Source organism: Gouania willdenowi, chromosome 1 (genome assembly GCF_900634775.1).
Source record: "Gouania willdenowi chromosome 1, fGouWil2.1, whole genome shotgun sequence".
Classification (NCBI taxonomy): domain Eukaryota; kingdom Metazoa; phylum Chordata; class Actinopteri; order Blenniiformes; family Gobiesocidae; genus Gouania; species Gouania willdenowi.
The window spans coordinates 27,638,267-27,654,279 of NC_041044.1; the positions used below are offsets into that span (position 1 = coordinate 27,638,267).

The following is a 16,013-nucleotide window of genomic DNA, read 5'->3' on the forward strand; positions in this document are numbered from 1 at the left end:
CGTGTTTGTGTGGGTGAGAGTGTGTTTGTGTGTGGTTGACAGGAGGGGGTGTCCTGTGTGTCTAGGACAGGATGTGGTAATTAACCTTTCACCAGCTGAGAGGAGCTTTTAAAGCTCACGCTGTAAATGAATTATTGCACCTCTAAACACACAACACACTAACAACACAACTTGTTTACAGGAGAAAAAACAAAAGCTGAAGTCACAATGCAGAGCTCACTCAAACCTTAAATAAAAAAAAAAAAAAAAAGTTTTGATTAACAAAACAATTTTTTTACAGTTAAATATCTTGGTGCACAATATATTCTACAACCTCACATCTCACCCTCACTGCAAAACAGTCTATTCTTCCCCACCTTTTCTATTTCCTGCCTTGAGTCTCTTCTTCCTGCTCCCTTTCCCCTCCCCTTCCCCCTCCCCCTCCACTTAGGTGTAACACTGCTCTCCCTTTTTATATCCTCCCTATAATAAAAGATTTCTTACCCTTCCTTAGGGAGGGCTGGTGATGGTCACAATTAAGCAATAAAATAAATCAATGTATTTTATTGCAATAACAAAATATACATTGCTGTCTCATAATGATTGCACTTCCTGTGGTGTTGACCTTTGACAGCATGTGCAGACAAGTAAAAAAAAAAAAAATATATATATATCTTGGTGCAAATGTCTCTAACTTAAAGGTATTGTGGAGCATGTTATTATGGCTTCCAGTTCCAGGTGGATCATCTAGACTATTGGTCCTCCTAATTGTCAATCATTCTAACATAAGGCCGTCATATGTGCTCGTCCCCAGCTAGTTTTCGCTTGCTGCGCTTGCACACTAAAGGTGCGTTCATACCGAACGCGACTGGAGTGACTGAAGCGACTACATTACATTCAAATCAATATGAATGATGCAACCTCAAGTCATCTCCCCTCAAGCGATGTGACTTGCCTGATTTGAGCGACTAGTCAAGCGTAACCTAGTCGAAGAAGAAGCTACGCCTCCAGGAAGCTTTCTGCCATTATTGACATGTATTATTTTCTACAGTCTATGTATGTACCAGCGAACACCCCGCCCCCACGCTCTGTCTTGTGTCTATAAAGCAACATGACCTCGGCTACGGAGTGGGTGGGAGGAAGGCGTGCCTACGTCAATGTGCGGGGAGGAGGAAATCAGTGTCCCATCTATAGGCATGCCCACTCATGAATATGCATAAGTAGGCTGCAAATCAGCCTGTTTGTGTAGAGTTGCTCAGAAAGTGACTTTTCAGAGGCTAAAACTCTGGAAAAATGGCGAGTTTGGGAAAATAAACCTCAAATATTATGTTTTTGGGGTTCTTAGAACAAATGGAGATGGGTGAAAAATAGCATGGCATGGGACCTTTAACCAAGGCCAAGTATGAATTCTAATTTTTTCCCACTGACATGTGTAGTGAAAGTTAACCCTAATTACTCTACGAGTCACTATGCACGCTTTAAGTTAACCTTTAAGTTAAACAGGTTTACCATAAAATGTTGGCTGCTTTATGAACAAATTAATAAGATAATTGGTGAATTAGATAAGCGTAAAATAGGAAATTTAAATTTTATGTCCAATTTTCCCTTACCTCATCATTCAATTCAAATCCACTTAAAGGGTTCAATATGAAAACACAGCAACTACCCTGTAGCTTTTGTCAAGTTTATTGTTATCAATCAATTATTTTTTACACTAGTTTCAATCTAAATGTTTATCATTGAACTACATTTCCAGAACAAATTACAGATGGTAAATGTAATACTTTTCCAGGACATAAAAATAACATGATGTAATTATTATTATTTCTACTAAAAAGAAGGAGAGAAGACACCCGCAACACATGGAGCGCTACTATGAAGAATTCAAACTGAATACTACGTTTGGATGTAGGCCACAAAAAACATGTGACAACATGCTTGAATTGGGATGTCAATAACGGGTACAGTATGTGTTGTGTTCATATTTGTTTGTGCTGTTTATGGGAAGTCAAAGCACCGATTTACCTTCACCAAAGAGGTGATATTTTTTGTTTGGTTTGTATATTTAATGGATGTTGACTACATTTTCACCAAAAATAGACCTTACACAATGGAAAATTACATTACATTTCTGATAATATATTGATTCTGGATCAGCTTGAAAAATGGAAGACTCTTTATATTATTGTTCTATTTTTATTATATTTATATATAATACAGCCATAATAATAATAATAATAATAATAATAATAATAATAATAATAATAATAATAAACAGAATAAACAGAATAATACAAAAAGATTCCGGGTTATGATATTTAATTATAACTTTTCAAACCCTATTTACATTGCTTTTAAACAATGACTCTGTTTCAATGACTAACTAATCTAAATAATTAAATTTAATTATTTCTGTCCCTGAAAAAGAAGCTAAAGTAAAGTGAAATTTGCTGACTATTTACATTCCCACCACAGCACAGGTATGGTTTAGAGGGTTGGGGTCTCTTCAGAAAGCTACCAGTTATTTAATCTTACATCTATACTGTAATCTGAATAATTTAATCCCATTCTGAGTCTTTAATTTAAGAACATCTTGAGTATGAAAAAATCTAAATAGAAAAATAGCACACATACTCACGCAACAAAAACAAAAAACTATGCCAAACCAAAATATTGCTCAAGAGAAAATGAAAACAAAATAAAAACTGTTGATAGACTCAAAAACAAACTGATGTACAAGCTGTTTCTCTGAAATGAACTGATTTGTAAGCAGTGAGCTGTGATTATAGTTGCAATCAAATCACATGATCTGTCACTTTAATGATGCTGTTTGCCAAAAAATACGAACCAAAATGCAAACTAATAAGATGGAGCTCAATGTTTGAAATGAAAGGAAAATGAATTATTTCACTGTTTTACAAAACCAATAGTTAGAATCAGATCAGAAAACTCCGTCTGAATGACATCAAAATGCATGGACATACTTCACTTGTTCAGCACAAAAAATGTAGAGCAGAAGTGTATTCTTTGTGTACTGAAGTACAGCTTATTTACTCATATTTATCAAACAAAGAATACAGATACATTTCAAGTGAGGGCCAGCGTGGCAGATGGGCCAGCAGTACAATAACATATGACTTTGTGCCCTGAGTGTTTCCAGGAGCTGCACGCCAGCCAAACCTGAGCAACTAATGAGCCTCTACACTGAGTCCCTTTAGAGCTCACTTAAAAGAGCCAAGCAGACACTAGCACAAGGACAGAACCAGACACCAAGAATATTTAGCAAACAAGCACACACACACACACACGCACGCACGTGCACACAGTTTTACTGGCAATGAAGAATACAAAAAAAGAAAAATAGAAGGAAAAAAATCCTTTATCGATGGGTTGCAATCCATATCTAATTGCTATCAAATATCTGAAAGGTTAAACTACCATTTTTTAAAAAAGATTTTACTGGAAAACAGGTAAAAATAACTTCTATGGGATTTTTTTGGTGGTGGAATAACAGTTAAGGAAGCGAGTTTGTAATCGGATTGTCACCGGTTTGAATCCAATCTGGGTCATCACTGTGGGATGACTACAATCATCTGCTAATTTAAATTGTAATCTTGTAAATTTGTACAAAAAAAAATCCCCTTTTACTGTAATTCAGCTTAAATTGACTTTTCCAATCACCATGGGCTTGTATTACAAAGTTGGATAAGTATATCTGGGAAATATCTCCGTTAGCGGGCTGCACCTAACCCAACATTCTCTGTCAGAGAGCCCCTGTCCTATGAAGCGGGATATGACTACACTCACTAAAGACAGGTGATTTCAGCCTGGCTGCGTGCGCGCTCCAGTGACAGAGGAGATTGCAACGTCAGACCAATCACAACCACGGAGAAACCGTGCAGACTTACGTCAAAATTAAGGAATAATTCATTAAAAAATATGAAGAACTAGAAAAGCACTCGGAGAGCGTAGACCTCCGCCAAGCAGCTCAAGCTCAGCTAACAGGCTGACATGGTAAACTCAGGATTATCATGACTACCTGTCAACATTGAGCTGTGTTACCATGACTTCCTGTCAACATTGAAATGTGTTATCATGACTACCTGTCAACATTGAGCTGTTGACTCTGATATATATATATATATATATATATATATATATATATTTTTTTTTTTTTTTTTCTTTTGGTAGCCAGAACATCACCAAAACTGAATCACCCGTTCCTTGTCCCATTTATCAATTTGAACATTTCATCCAAATCCATTCATAACTTTTCAAGTTATCTTGCTAACAGATTGACATAAAATTGAGGGTAAAACATAACCTTACCGCTCTGCGCTTCACGCTGCTTCTGCGCTTCACGCTTGACGGAGGTAATTATAATCAATAATTCGATTAAAAACAACACTGTTGCTGCAGCATAAGCAGGAAGGAAAGGACGCAGCAATTGATGACTGTTAATGCTTGAATTAGTGAGATTATATATCATATACAGGGTTCTCGCTAGTGCTGTTGAGCATAGGGGCCCCCGACGTTGTTATTTTTCTCCCCTATGGAGTGATGGCGCCATTTTCCGTCATTTTTTAATTACTTTTTTAATCGGTATCGTCGTAATAATTGTTGCACACTTGGACACAAAAGGGACTTCCAGGCGTGCACAGGTTGTTTTAACTCTCTTTTTAATCTGCATAATCCTGTCTTTATCCGAGGACCCCTGAAACCCTTTAGCTGTCCCCGATGCTACCTGTGTCCCTCTACCGCTTACATAACCGTAATCGTATGTAACCGTAACCGTCCACGTATGTAAGCTTTGAAGAGCGCGGACAGTCCGGACTGTGCTGTGCGTGGAGTCCACACACAACAGACTCCGTGCAGACTGTCTGCTCTCCTCAGATTTCACATACTTGTGTGCAGTAGTTTCCATTAAAATCTTACATGTCCCACGATTCTTAGCACTTCTCTGTAGTCTCTGTACTCCTGGGACGTGTTTTAAAGGTGTCTGTACTTTAGTAGCTTGTCTGCAAGTCTCTCCTCTAAGCTCGTGTTCATCTCTCCTGCTCTGTTTCACCAGGTGGTGAAATACAGGTCGCTGTTACATTTAATGTGGGTCGATGCAATGCCAAGCAGTGTTTTGTGTGACACCAACTGCCAGCTCGTAAAATCTGAGCTTTGCATTTATTTGGCATCGCTGGGGTCCGTCCGTGTATGTTTAAGCCTAAACAGTGCTTTAACCAGACCAGCGGTCTGCAACCTTTACTCTCAATGGAGCCATTTTGCCTAATCTCACCTGGATTAATATTCTTCTGGAGCCGGAAAAAAAACCTTCTCAATGAAGACATTAGTGTATAAAATTCTATATACAGTTAAAATTATGTCAAATAATTCAATCTAAACAATATTTTTTCGAGTTAATATAGATGAAGGGCAACAAAAATTAACTTGAATTTGACAACACATGATCATGTTGGTCAACACATACTAATTTCTTGCAACATATCAAGCATGCATATAAAGAGGGCATGTTAGCAGTTAAATAAATCTTTCCTCATATAAATACAATCTGTATTTTCTTCCAGAATAATATTTTATTTAGTTAATTTACCAGAGATGTAAAATGTAAGGCTAGTCACAAGTGCAAGGAAAGTTGATGGTCCGTAGAGGTTGCAGGAGGTGAAGTAGGAAGGTGGCAGAGTTATTGCACAAATTGCAGGTTAACAAATTGTTTTATCATTATTTTATTTAAAGTTTATGTCATCTTCTTCTGTAAGAAATAACAATGAATTATTTTAATATATTTTAAAGCTATAGGGAGCCATTGCAAAAGGGTCAAAGAGCCACATGAGGTTGCAGACCCCTTGACCAGAAATATATATATATATATATATATAAAATGTTATTTCTTGTCTATACAGTATCTGTGAGTATTTATTAGTGCACTATACAGGCATGAATAACTAACTACATTCATCATGACCCTTCACCAATTGATTTGATTTAATTTTATTGTATTTGGAACATGAACACAAAAGCAGTGTATTTCCCACAATGAAAATGATAGAAATAAATAAATAAATTCGCAAGACGAATACGTATTTGGCAATTGAAAATTGTTTTTGACAAGTTATATAATGCAGGAAAAACAGAAGACTGATCTTGACCTTAAATATGACCTTGAGTGAAGGTCAAAGTCACACATTGAAAGGAAATGTTGTTCAATGGTACCAGTCTGAGCACTGTCTTTCAGTTTGTGGCCAAGTTATAAGGAAAAAAGTGGCTTTTTCAATTTTTTTTTGTGACGTCATGAACTTTGACCCCTACCGATCTTTTTACTGGTAAGTCACACATTGAAAGGACATTTTGTTCAATGGTACCAGTCTGAGCACTGTATCTCAATTTGTTGTCAAGTTATCAGGAAATGTTTTTTAATATTTATTTTTATTTTTGTGACATCATTAACTTTGACCCATACCAATCTTTTTACTGGTAGTTCGAACAGCTTCGGTCCAATCAAATAAAATACTCCACTTGAGATGAGCTTTTCATAAATGTAAGCATCAAATTTGTACGATAAATATTCATAGAGATATGGAAATTTGTGTTTTTGGACACTTGAACTGACCTTGACTTTGACCTTGACATTTTGGCTCCAAAAAGGGTCAACAAATCATCCTTGACATTGCCCCTATGAGATGACATACGTGTCATTAGTGCTGAATTAATAGCCTAGGAGGAGTTCTAGGACAAAGGAGTTGTGGAAGAAAAATAATAAGAACTCCTACGATTACAATTTTCATATGCCAAATACAATAATAGCAATTTAAAAAAAAATCTAACAAAACCAAGTGAGAATACGTGGTTACAAAATCCTCCACGTGAAGCCTGTTTATGTTTGAAAAGGAGTAGGAGGAAGTATAAACTTATATGATCCTACCCCTTGTAATAACAAATAACTTTTGGCTTTAAAGTAAGGCAGTAACAAAGATAAAAAAAAAAAAAAAAACAACTTTAGCTTTACTTTACTAAATTTGGCCCTCAAAGAGTTATACGTCCCAAAATTTTCCGCGGCATTGGTGCTCGCTCGCACACCATGCGATCCCCCTATGCTGCGAAAAATTCCTGGTGAGAACCCTGATATATATATATATATATATATATATATATAATATTTGTATTTTACACAGCCTGTATCATCTTACAGGACTGCGTCGCCACAGAAAACATGAATGAATGAATGAATGAATGAATATATCAGTCTGAAAGCGCCCGACGCACGCAGGCTTTATCAGCTGACTAATGTAAGTCAGTCCATCAGATAAAAGATAAGTAAACGAAAGGATTGCATCAATATTCTCTCTCTCCAGCTGTCAGATCAGATGCACAATAGAACTGATTGGTTCATGCTTGCTCAGATGAGAGCCAGACCATAACCTACTCCCAACCAGGTTAGCTGTTCAGTCTAAGTTACCATAGTGATTTAGCCCCGTAAGAAGCTAGCCAGCCCCGTAGTACGGGACACACTAAATAAATCCCAGAAGTTAGCACAATAAGAGGAAATCCAGCTTTGTAGTACAGGCCCCATATTGTAATTAACCAAATCTTGATTGTGTGTTCATTGTTCTGTTAATGTGTTCTGTAATTATTTTTGGAACTGTTTATTTTCACTGTAATTGTGGAGACTGGGTGAGAGCGTGCCTGAGAGGAGGGGCTCTTTATCCAATCTAAAGGCATATGATTAACATAATTAACATAAAGTCTGTGTTGCACAAATGATTAAAATCCACACTTTCTCAGTTATTTATAATACTGACTATTATTAAGTAAAAAAAAAAGTTAAAAACAAAAAAGAAAAAAAAAAAAATTATACTAGATGCATGTCAAAATGTACTACAGTGATTAAGGCCTCAGATTTTTTTGCGATTGTAGAAAACGGATGAAAATTACAGAATTCACTTCACTTCACCTCCTGAAAACCCACATCAACATGTTGTGTTACAATTCCACGTATTCCAATGATGTTTGGAATACGGGGTCTGCAACCTTTACTCTCAAAGGAGCCATTTAACCTCATCTCACCCCGAATAAAGTCCTCCTGGAGCCGGAAAAATACCGCCTCAATGTATACAAAACAGTGTATTAAATTCTATACAGTTAAAATTATATAGAATAATGTTTGATTTAATTTGATTTGATCAAGTAAATGGCAACTTAAAAACAGTTTAAAATAAAATAAAATGAATTGACATAAAAATAAAAACAACAAAACCGTGTCTTGCATCTTCAAATTCTTACGCATTTCAGTTTACATGAACACAATTTATATAAATAATATTTTTTATGTTAATGTATTTAATGTATTAATGCATGATCATGTGGTCAACACATGCTAATTGCTCATTTCTTGCCACACATAAAACATGCATATTTAACCGGCACATTGGTAGTTCAAAGAATCTGTTCCCACACAATTCAAATCTCTATTTTCTTCTAGAATAGTGTTTTTGTTGGTTTAGTTATCTTACCAGGGATTTAAAACTTAAGGTTAACCACAGGTGCAGGAAAGTTGATGGTCTGTAGATGTTGCAGGAGATGAAGTAGGAAGGTGCACAACGTGATTTATTTTTAAGTTAACAAATTGTTATATCATGATTTTATTTGTCATTAATCATTAATAGCCTCTGTAAGAAAATAACTCTTTATTTCAGTATTTTTTTAAAGCTATATGGAGCCATGGCAAAGGACTCAAAGAGCCACATGAGGCTCCAGAGCCGCAGGTTGCAGACCCCTGGCCTAATTCGAGCAAATTTAGCAAAAAGGAAGTCAAATCTAGCACATCCATCTCATGTGATATCTGCGCATGACTTTGCCACATGTTTACAGCAAAGTTAAAATATATAATTAACAATAAATAACTAAATTAAGCATTATAAGCCATTTCGTGACGTTTAATACTCAATAAAGACATCTAATTAGGGAAAGCTGAGGAAAGTGATGCAGAAATGACGCTGAAATGGGTACATTTTAAAAAAGAATAGGGGAAATCGAATCTAACAATCTGAATAACTGTACATCCTTTATCTTTTTGGATCCTATCACAGCACGCACAGAAATCTACACATTTTTACATTTATTTATAGTCTCCAATATACCCATTTAGCCTAGGATATGGTTCAAAACTGTCACCACAGCTTGGACTATCAAGCTTTTAGTTGTAAGCCTATACGCAGACCTACAGGGGGCCAGTAAACACCTCCCCTAACTCATGCCATACACACTGTTAAAGTCCTGCAAAGATTAAAAAGGGAAATATAGCAAACTTTATTATTTTTTTAAAACACATTGTTTTATATTCTTATTCATAATACTTGTATTATTGAAATGTGTGTGTGTGTTTTTTTAAAAATGGAACAAAGCGGTACTTGTATAAATGGAATATTTATGTTAAAAAGCATTGAGTGGAGTGGAAAAGCTTTCCAATCAATTACATGAATGCACTGTGTGCTCACACCACAGTTGGCCCAAGCTCATACTGTTAAACTGCAGTCAAGAATTACACAAACATCCTGTGCACCCAAACAGAAGGTCAAACCTGCTTGTAGCACATTTATTTTCTTCTATATTCTTTTTTTTGTGGTTTTCTATTATCATTACACATAATGTCTTCCAGAATGTGATACATTTTAGATATTAAAGTTAAAATATGTGATTCGTTCATTATATTGCAGATATATTTCCACGTTGTTTTCTGTTTTCATTTTAGCCGGGATCGCTTGCTTTGTGCAACTGCATAAAAAGGGCTACATTGGGACAGAATATTGCTGTTTTGACTTCTTTAAAACTGTCCAGTAATCATCAATTGCATGCAGAGGTTTGAAACATCTTGGATGATTCTTTGCAGAGAGAATTGTGTATGTTGTGATTCCCTTTTTTGCATTTCTGATCCTGGTTTTAACAGGAGACTGCAGTGGGAGTGTTACTTAAAGTGGCTCTTTGTTATCCTAACACAATGTTATTGTGTTCCAGCATGCAGCATCTTGCCAAATAACTTTTGAGGACGCAGATTGTAGCGTGATCCACAGCCTGTGCCAAAAGCTGATAGCATGCTGCGTTTTATGGGCTGAACATCAGAGGAAAGTACAAAAGTAGGGGAAACAACCCTATTGTGAATCTCTTACCTTATGATGCACTTCAGCACGTCAAACTGCACAAAGAAGGTGCAAAACAGGGGGGGTGGGGGGGAGACAGACAGACAAGAGGAAAAAAAGAAGAGAAAAGAGACTAAAATTAGAATGCAATAAAGTGAAGAGCAACAACTTCTGAAGACATTTCAAAGGAGATTGTTGATTTGAAGGAGGAAGACTTTGGAACAAGCTGTTATCTGACAAGACTTTCTCTTAGATTTTTGTCATCCTATCTTCTCCATTCAATTTCGCCACACGACAGAGGTGATAGTTCTTTCCAATGTCGCCAGATATAGAGGTGAGGAAACGTCTTCATCTTGCTCCAGATGGTGTTCTTCTTGTTACAATAGCTGTGTTTCCATTACCCTTGGAAATGCACAAAATCTAAATAGCACAATAAAAACTGGTAATGGAAACACCTGAATTTTGAAAAACCTAAAAAAATGTACCCTTTCATGAGGAGGAATTTCAGACATTTCAATATTGAAATGTGTCGCAAAAGCGCTATGGAAACACTTTTTCCGCAAATACACGTCACAGAACGTGAGGTACCTGGTCACATGACCACTTGTCTCCGAGAAAACATGCCGCATTAGACGTGAAACAACAAAGGAATGCAGAGTTTTATAAGGAGGGTTGGAGCGTCTTTCTTCCTGCAGCGAAGTCTCGCGGGATGAGATTTACCAGGAGTAACGATGTTCCTGCCCAAAACAACGTTCAGTGAAAACACGTTCAGTACGCAATTATACTTTGTCGACATTCAGAAATATCGCTTTTATTTTGCCAAAACTGTAATGGAAACCTAGCTAAAGACTGATCCAATCTCCTTCTTCATTGGTGCGTAAGGATATCTATTAAAAGCAATGTCTCATAAAGGGATAGAACAACATAAGTTTTTTAGGGGTGATGCAATACCGATTTTTTTTTCCATCAGACTTAGCCGATGACTGATACGGACTGCCGATTTTCTTAAGCTGATATTTGGAGCCGATACTACTTTTGCTCCCTCAATTAACATCATAAAAATTACACGATGATAACAAATGCTACGAGTCTACGAACATTTATTGAAATTAACAAAGGCGAGGTAGAACGACAACAAGAAAAAAATATTGAACAAATATTAAAAACAGGTGTTGTAGAATAAGATCAGGTAAAAAAAAATATATCTGCTCTCTGTAAATAATGCGGAACGGCCGATGCCAATACACATAAAAAAACGCAAAAATCGGCCGAAAGTATCAGCCGGCCAATGTATTGGCCTATCACTAGTCTCATATATCTATTTTATTGTTTAAAAGAAAACGGGCTTGTGACTAGTGCATTTTGACAGTTTTGACAACTAAATAAATAAAGTTGAATTCAACTTAAAGATGCAAAAAAGCTTCTGCTATTGAAAACAACACTTAATTTTTCATTTTTTTTTAAAAGAGTAAATATAACCCAAACAGATTTCCTACATTATGGAACCCATACAATATGTATCTCTCCTCTCCCTGCAGATCCAAACTTGATCAAACCTGCATGTGAAAGGCCTACTGGTTTGCTGGGTGTTCTCCACTGTCATCCCCTGCCAACACCTGACTCTCTGTGCTTAACACTGCCATATTTTTTTCTGGCTGCAGTATTAGAGAGTGACACCACATTGTTACACACCCATAATAACACAAAAACAAACAAATCATCGACCACCAAATCTGTAAAGGCTTCCAAACTAAAAATAACTGGAACCAGCGTGACGCTTTAAAGTATAGACCCTGTGAGACATAAAGAGTCAAGGTTAACGGGAGGAAACGTTAGCTGTCTGAGGTAAAATACCGATGTTTACCATACAGTTTCTTAAAATATATCACAAAAATCTATTTTCTGTTAAACAAGACACTGGGGAGTAATGAGGGTCATAAACACTGTCACAGAACAGTTACAAGAACAACAATGCAAATAGAGAAACGCCGATGCTGCACACAGTGTTTTCCAATAGTCATGGGTGAGACTGAGCATAAAATTACAACATAATTTTTTTCTGTGAGAAAGACTAAATCATTACTGACCAACAGCGAGACATGCCTAAAATATAACATGATTATACAGCCAACATTTTTTTTTATCAACAATAATTAAAAAGCACCATGACTGTTTGCTGATTAAGTGCAATCATTAGAATAAAACAAAGACATATAATCAATCATTTATCTGTATCTAGTACAAGGATTCCAATCCAGAAGTACACTTACCCCTAGGGGTACAGGAGCAGATTGCAGGAGATACTCGGAAACAATGATCAATTCATTTAAAAATAATAGTGCAACGAGTTCCTATTATTTTTGGAACAGGAAACATATTGACCACAAACTAACAATACAATTGCTCAATAAAATGCTGTCTTTTCATGTAATTTATTGAAACAGGATTAATTTATGCTCTACATACCATTTAATCACACTTCTGACAATAGGAGACAATAATTAATTTGATATATATTTTACAAATGAGACAGTTTTTACTTACTAATAAAGTAATCATATTTAAATAATCTGTCGAGGTTTCATTTATTCAACTTTTATTTTAGGAAATTAACTTTTTTTTTTTACAATTATTTTGATCTCCTGACATGTTTTGACTGCAAACTGTCAGTCCTCCTCAGAGGCATCTACTGATTGCATACAAGTTATTTTCTAAGGAAAAAGAAAACATGTCAGGAGATCAAAGTAAAATTCCTGAAAAATGTTGTTTGATCAAATGAAACCTATTATTTAAAAAAAGAACACAAAATGAACTTGCTGGACTTACGGTAATCATTTAGGTTGCATTGGTATTTTTTAGAAAAGGTTGGGCACTAGTGGCCTCATGCCAGGCTGTCACGGGGCAACGAGTAGATACATCCATTGATACCATAAATCTATTTCGAGCTAAATGCAAAACTGAAGTGATAAAAACTAATTCATTACCAAATGTTTGTGATTTCATCTATTGATCATCATCCATTATTAACTTTGACACTTTTTGTGAACACCAGACAGGTGTAGTGGTTGGTGTTTCTGCCTCACAGCAGGAAGGCCTGGATTTGAGCATTCCTGGTACCTTTCTGTGGAGCGTTTGCATGTTCTCCCTATTCTTGTGAGGTAATGAAGGTACTCCGAATTCCTCCCCTGATCCAAAAACATGTATCTCAGGTTGATTGGAGTTATTGGAGTCATAGGAGTGAACGAGTGTTTGAATAGCTGTTACTCTTGGAAATGTGCAAAATCTAAATAGCGCAATAAAAACCGGTGATGGAAACACCTGAATGACGGAAAAAACACTTGAATATCGCTAAAAAGTTTTTACACTTTTCATATTTCAGACATTTCGATATTGAAATGTGTCGCTAAAGCAGAATGGAAACATTTCTTCTGCAAATACACGTCACAGAACGTGAGTTACTTGGTCACATGACCACTTCCCTCCGAGAAAAAATGCCGCGATACGTGTAAACTAGTGATGTCCCGATTCAACTTTTTCACTTCTGATATGATACCGATACTGCAGTATTACGTATCGGCTGATACCGATATTGATCAGATCTGATATCAGCACTAATCATACATACTTCTATTACTTATTTTGTAGTGTGGAATGTTAGAAAAGGCTTGATCAAGTGATGTTACTCAAACAGAGAACAATAGTCAACAACCGTAGGTTACTTTGTTGGAGTGTGAACCACAGTCATCTATGGATAGAAGTGCTGGAGCATATTCGTTTTCTGGCTGATGTCGGACAAATATCCGATATCAATATCGGATCAGGACACCTCTAGTGTAAACAGAAATGGAGACCTAGACATCTCTTATGTTATACTTAAAAATGATCTTAGTGCCACATTAGACAGCAAACATTAAAGGAATACGGAGTGTTGTAAGGAGGGTTGGAGCTTCCATCTTCCTGCGGCAAAATCTCACGGGATGAGATTTCATAGGAGTTACGAGGCTCCTGCCCAAAACAACCTTCAATGGAAACACGTTCAAAGTGCAATTATACTTTGTCAACATTTAGAAACATCACTTTTACTTGGCGAAAATCTGCAATGGAAACCCAGCGAATGGTTGTTTGTGTTCATGTGGACAGACTGATGTCCTGTTCAAACGCAGCCCCCAGTGAAAGAAAAAGGTAAAGAAAACATTAAAAGATAACAAACAGCTGGATCAACATCCCACCCTGGACAAGCAGTGGGAATAAATAAAAATAAAATAAATCCAGAGTAGACAATCACTATTATTAAAAAAAAAATGCCTTTGGAATTTTTGCATAGACTTAGAAAGGAGAACATGCAAACACTTAGGTGTTCTCTGTTAATTATGCTAAATCATAGCTTGTAATTTTAACTAGGGCTGCACGATTTTGACTAAAAACCTAATTGAGATTTTTTGGACCAATATTGCGATTGCAATTCGATTTGCGATTTTTATATTTGATACACTTAAATGCATTAACTGCTAAAATGATGAGTGAAGGAAGTCATGTCACTTGTGGACTGTCAAACAACATATTCTTGCTCAAATTGCCCCACATTAGAACAAAACACATTCATCTACTTTCAAAAATATTTGGTTTTCTGTGGACAGCGCCCTCCTCTGGAGGAACCACAGAGTCTGTCTAAACACTAGGATCTGCTTTATGGAAACTCCGACCTTTTATCTGTTCCATTCTGATTGGTCAACAGTCTGATCGGTGAACATCCCTCAAACGCCAGAGACAGAAGAAAAAAAACCTCAGCCTCTTGAGGTTACGTTATTGCAGTAGTCAAAACCTCGAATGCGATTCGATATCGATAAACACTCATTTTAACCCTAACGGGCAACATTCTTGGCGTTTCAAATTGAATTTCATCTTTTTTTTTTTTAATCTTTCAATCATAAATACACGTGTCAGTGCACTGTCCGTATGTGTGGCTCAGAGGAAATTTTACAGTCTCCAACGCGACAACATGACACAACATCCATACAGTTGGAAATCAATCAGACACCCATGAGTGCTATCAGCATATTTATTTGTGTACAAACACACACACACACACTGTGTGTTCTGAGTGTTTCATTAGTGAGGAGCAGATAGATAACCCTCCCAAAGGAGACATTGATCAAGAGGCCATTGATCTACTGAGCTAAGCCAATCAGTGTGCTTTTAAGCAGCGTAGATGTGTGTGTGTGTGTGTCCGTGCGTGTAGAGAATGGCCTTCTAATAGAGTCTATACATTATTTGAGTAAGCATTATAAATCTGCTCTTGTTGTGTTTAATGGGTAAAGATAGAAACAGGCTGTTGGTATATTCATTAGTTCCAATTACTCTGTCCAATCACTGCTGTCTCACTCACTCACTCACCAGACGCACACAAAGACGGAGGAAGCATCGGCATTATTTATGTCTAATCAAACTACGATGAGTTACGATCGATGATAAATAACAACATATTTATTCCACTTAATACAAAATGACAACACGGTGCCTTTGGGACATGTAGTTTCATACAAACTCACTTAACCTAAAGTGTGAATCAATCTAAACGACAACTGGAATCACATTATTTCAGCTAATCAGTCATATTAATGATTCAATAAAGTGTGTTGGACTCAGAGATTGTAATAATGACTTATGGTAATACTGTAAAACAATGACAGATTCATATTTCTATTAATGAGTTTATTGTAAACACAAACAATCACAGACTAAAGACAATAAGATTTGTCAGGACACTGATCATCCCCTTTAGAATGGGCGCGTTAGCATCAATGTCTCATTTACACAGAGGAGGAGGTCTCGCAATTAGCTTCCTAGCCTGCTCGCTTACATTAAATGTGAAGGTAATTGGCGCTTTTTGAC

The 16,013-nt window shown here is 36.4% G+C and overlaps 1 protein-coding gene across 24 annotated transcripts in view; it reads right to left on the reverse strand.

Moving 5' to 3' along the window:
- The window catches only part of ptprdb (protein tyrosine phosphatase receptor type Db), a 222,565-nt gene that overhangs the window by 170,754 nt on the left and 35,798 nt on the right, over positions 1–16,013 (reverse strand). For all 24 annotated transcript variants that reach the window (XM_028450464.1, XM_028450408.1, XM_028450368.1 and 21 more), the window contains exon 3: positions 10,152–10,177. The gene's annotated coding sequence lies outside the window, so the exon portion shown is untranslated. The remainder of the gene's footprint in view (positions 1–10,151; positions 10,178–16,013) is intronic.